The 5,323-nt window shown below is 42.8% G+C and overlaps 1 long non-coding RNA gene across 1 annotated transcript; it reads right to left on the bottom strand.

Moving 5' to 3' along the window:
* Nucleotides 1-3,708: 3,708 nt before the first annotated feature.
* On the bottom strand, nucleotides 3,709-4,650 carry LOC123399566. The gene is made up of 2 exons (XR_006610395.1): nucleotides 4,581-4,650; nucleotides 3,709-4,019 (listed from the first exon to the last, which is right to left on the bottom strand). It is a non-coding gene; the product is annotated as an uncharacterized LOC123399566 (long non-coding RNA).
* Between the last annotated feature and the right edge of the window lie 673 nt (nucleotides 4,651-5,323).

Below are 5,323 nucleotides of genomic sequence, written 5' to 3'. Positions count from 1 at the left end.
GACTTGAGCATCGAGTACAACTCGGGAATGGTCTTCTCCATCCATTGCATGTTGTAGTTAAGCACAAAGCCTTTATAGCTTGGTGGGAGAGATTGGAGGATTCTGTCAATGATAGCATCATTCGGAAGTTCGACTCCAAGTGAAGTCAGACGACCGTGTAACCCAGACATTTTGAGTATGTGCTCACTGACAGAACTGTTCTCCTCCATCTTACAGCTGAAGAACTTGTCAGAGACTTCATATCTCTCGACACGGGCATGAGCTTGAAAAACTAGCTTCAGCTCCTGGAACATCTCATATGCCCCGTGTTGCTCAAAACGCCTTTGGAGCCCCGTTTCTAAACTGTATAACATGCCACACCTGACCAGAGAGTAGTCATCACTCCGCGCTTGCCAGACATTTTGAACGTCTGGCAAACGCGGAGTGATGACTACTCTGTGGTTAGGTGTGGCATGTTATACAGTTTGAAAACTAGGATCCAAAGGCGTGTTGAGCAACACGGTGCATATGAGATGTTCCAAGAGCTGAAACTAGTTTTTCAAGCTCATGCCCATGTCGAGAGATATGAAGTCTCCGACAATTTCTTTAGCTGTAAGATGGAGGAGAACAATTCTGTCAGTGAGCACATACTCAAAATGTCTGGGTTACATGGTCGTCTGACTTCACTTGGAGTCAAACTTCCGGATGACGCTATAATTGACAGAATCCTCTAGTCTCTCCCACCAAGCTACAAGGGTTTTGTGCTGAACTACAACATGCACGAGATGGAAAAGACCGTTCCCGAGTTGTACTTGATGCTGAAATCTGCAGAAGTAGAAATCAAGAAAGAGCATCAAGTGTTGATGGTCAATAAGACCACCAGTTTTAAGAAGGGCAAGGGTAAGAAGAACTTCAAGCAAGACGGCAAAGCCGTTGCCGCGCCGGGTAAGTAAGATACCGGGAAGAAGAAAAAGAATGGACCCAAGCCTGAGACTGAGTGCTTCTATTGCATGGGAAAAGGTCAATGGAAGCGGAACTGCCCCAAGTACTTAGCGGACAAGAAGGCCGGCAACGTTAAAGGTATATGTGATATACAGTTATTGATGTGTACCTTACCAGCGCTCGTAGTAGCTCCTGGGTATTTGATACCGGTGTTGTTGCTTGCTATGGCAACAGACAACAGTGCCAGAGATTGGCACGTTGACGGAGATTAGGCTTGCGTTGGTTTTTTTTCTTGAAGAGGAAAGGGTGATGAAGCACAGGAGCAGTAAGTATTTCTCTCAGTTTGAGAACCAAGGTATCAATCCAGTAGGAGAATCTCGTCAAGTCCAGAGTACCTGCGCAAACACAATCGAGCTTGCACCCAATGCTATAAAGGGGTTGTCAATCCCATCAAGATTGATTGCAAAGTGAGATCTGAAGGCGGAAAGTACAACGAAATAAACGAGTAAGGCTGAAAATATGGTGTGAACTAGACCCGAGAGCCATAGTGTTCACTAGAGGCTTCTCTCAAAATAGCAAATATTACGGTGGGTGAAAAAATTACTGTCGAGCAATTGATAGAACCGTGCAAAGTCATGATGATATCTAAGGCAATAATCATACATATAGGCATCACGTCCGAGACAAGTAGACCGATACTTTCTGCATCTACTACTATTACTCCACACATCGACCGCTATCGAGCATGCATCTAGTGTATTGAGTTCATGACGAACAGAGTAGCGCCTTAAGCAAGATGACATGATGTAGAGGGATAAACTCAAACCAATGATGAAAACCCCATCTTTTTACCCTTGATGGCAACAACACGATGCGTGCCTCGCTACCCCTTCTGTCACTGGGTGAGGTCACAGCACGGTATGAACCCAAAACCAAGCACTTCTCCCATTGCAAGAATCATAGATCAAGTTGGCCAAACAAAACACACAACTCGAAGAGAGTTACAAGGATATGAAATCATGCATATAAGAGATCAGAGTAAACTCAAATAAGATTCATAGATAATCTGATCATAAATCCACAATTCATCGGATCTCGACAAACACACCGCAAAAGAAGATTACATCGGATAGATCTCCATGAAGATCATGGAGAACTTTGTATTGAAGATCCAAGAGAGAGAAGAAGCCATCTAGCTACTAGCTATGGACTCGTAGGTCTATGGTGAACTACTCACGCATCATCAGAGAGGTCATGGTGTTGATGAAGAAGCCCTCCGTATCCGAATCCCCCTTCCGACAGGGCACCAGAACGTGCCCCAGATAGGATCTCGCGGAGACAGAAGCTTGCGGCGGCGGAAAAGTATTTTAGTGGATCTCCTAATTTTTTCTGGGATTTTAGGGAATATATAGGCGAAGGAGCTAGGGCAGAGGAGGCCCAGGGAGCCCACAAGCCTGGGAGGCGCGGGCTCCCCTGGCCGCGCCATGAGGGCTTGTGGGGACCGTGGTGACCCTCTGCCTTGATTCTCAAGTCTCCCGATCGTCTTCTGTTTCGGAAAAAATCTTTTCGAAAGTTTTATTCCGTTTGGACTCCGTTCAAAATCCTCCTCTGGAAAGGGTCAAAAACACGGAAAAAACAGGAACTGGCACTTGGCACTGAGTTAATAAGTTAGTCCCAAAAAAGATAAAAAAGGCATACAAAACATCCAAAGTTTGACAAGATAATAGCATGAAACAATCAAAAATTATAGATACGTTGGAGACGTATGAAGCATCCCCAAGCTTAACTCCTGATCGTCTTCGAGTAGGGAAGTGATAAAGACTGAATTTTTGATGTGGAATGCTACCTAGCATAGTTGTCCTTTGTAACTTCTTTCATATGACATGAATGTTCAGATCCGTAAGATTCAAAACAATAGTTTGCTATTGACATGAAAACAATAATACTTCAAGCAAACTAGCAAGGTAATCATGAACTTTCGAAATAACAAGGCCAAAGAAAGTTATCCCTACAAAATCACATAGTCTGGCTATGCTCCATCATCCCCACACAATTAATTTAAATCATGCACAACCCCGGTATTGGCCAAGTAATTGGTTTTGCACTCTTACTTTCTCAAACTTTTTATAACTATCACGCAATACATGAGCATGAGCCATGGATATAGCACTATACACTACTAGGAAAAGGCTTGCTAATGGCGTACCTATTTTGGCTACTAATGGCGTACTATATGTGCGCCACTAGCATCACACCATTAGATTTTTTTACTAATGGCGCACCAAAAGTGCGCCATTAGTATCTGGTATACTAATGGCGCACCAGGCAGTGCACCATTAGTATTACTCATGGTGCGCCATTAGTATGCCTCCCAGGTGCGCCATTAGTATGCCTCCCAGGTGTGCCATTAGTATGCCTCTCAGGTGCGCCATTAGTATGCCTCCGAGGTGCGCCATTAGTATGCCTCTCAGGTGCGCCATTAGTATGCCTCCGAGGTGCGCCATTAGTATGCCTCCCACGGCATATATACTAATGACGCACCGGGCAGTGCGCCATTAGTATAGCCCATGGTGCTCCATTAGTATCTGTTTTCTGGCATATATATGTTTTGTTTCAAAACCACAAATTAAACATCACATAACATATATATCAAATATATAATACATAATATGTGCCCAATAGTTTTACTGATTCACAACACATAACATATATGCAAAGTTGCATAACAAATTTCATGATCCATATATCAAAATTCCATAGCATCCATACATCCAAAATTCCATAGCATCCATATATACATATAGTTCCATAGCATCCATACATACATAGCTCCATAGCAAATATAATACACAACGATACAACCCAAATCTATAGGACAGTGACAACAGTAATCCCAGCCTATAGATCTTTGACCCCATCCAGAAATTGGGTTCAATTTCATTGCTTGTTCTTTGGATACCTACCAGGCTTGTTCAGATCGTTCTATGCCACTACATATGCTGCTCAAAGGTCAAAAGTGTCGGAAATGACCGAGGACCAGCATGATTCTGAAAGACATCATTTTGCAATGCAGAATTTGCTGAATATGTTGCTCAAAACTTCTTCAGATATGTCCTCTCCACTGATTGTTGCCAGAGCCAATGCAGCATCCCTCAAGTCAATAGTCCAAAAATCCAAGGGCAGCTGCACATTGATCGACGACTTAGTCTTGTAAAAGCTTCTTGGGTCCTCATGAGTTGTTCCAGTTGGCTCTGGACAACACAATGTAATTGGATAAGAAGTCAACAATCTTTCATGCAACAATTCTAAGAGAAGAACTACTGGGGCTTCTACTGATGGCGTACGGAGATGTTTACCTGGTTTACAGTCCACCGTCGTCCCCCGGAAGGCACGGACTCAAGACCTCTATTACAGCGCTCTCCAGCTCAGAAATGCCTTTACCAGTGACCACACATGTGTGCACATGTTTCTGAAAATTCCGCTGAATTTCTCAAACTCTTCTCCGGGAACAAATGGTGTGCAATCTACCTTGTTGATAACCAGAACCATTGGCACTGCAGAACCCGAGCATTCCTGGTCATAATAAAGAGACAAAAAAAAGAATAGTCACTCTCTAATTTATTTACATACGACGAGAAGGGACAGAGAGGACTTCAAACAGAAGGCATGCAAACCAACAACCAGGCAACCAGACATCATCAACAAAATTGTTGAGAAAATGAAAATGATGGTACAATAGCTCTTTCACTCTGCAAGCTAAGCATTTAAGCTCCAGTATCAACTATTATGGCTGCAACACCAAATAAATCAAACTATCCAATTGGATATGTGATTCATATGAAGTATGTAGAATTATAGATTACAATCAGTATTCATATAAGAAGATTATACTACGATATCGTTCGATGTATACACTTAGGGCATGACACACAACGGAGAAGCAGGATACAGTATGTTGAGCAAAATCCTCTTAAATCACATGGCACTAGGCATCTACCGGAGTTTTGGTACAGTTCATTTGAAGTCACAACAGAATGGTAGTATCATAAAAGTTCTACGGGTCTAGTTTTGCGGAGAGAAAGATGGGCCCGTGCTCTGGACGGGAGTATGAAAAGTGGATGGTATCCCCCATGTTTTCTTGCTTAATTAATCTCGATGTCAAAAAACATCTTACATTTTGAGACAGTTGATCAATTATATATCTTTGGGATGCAATCCTAACTAATCTATTTTTAAGAGAGTTGTCGTCATGCTGCCTTGTGTGCTGGTTAATGACCCCATGCCTTAAGTAGCCTTGAACCCATAACAATAAGATAGAGCATATAAGGTGTGCCAGTTTCTATCTGTGCCTTCAAAATGTCAAACCAAAGGGTCTGTGCTGGAATGACCTTTTTCGCTTTGC

Source organism: Hordeum vulgare, chromosome 5H (genome assembly GCF_904849725.1).
Source record: "Hordeum vulgare subsp. vulgare chromosome 5H, MorexV3_pseudomolecules_assembly, whole genome shotgun sequence".
Classification (NCBI taxonomy): Eukaryota; Viridiplantae; Streptophyta; class Magnoliopsida; order Poales; family Poaceae; genus Hordeum; species Hordeum vulgare.
Note: the sequence above shows the minus strand (reverse complement) of the source record. Positions and strands in the feature narration are given on the sequence as shown.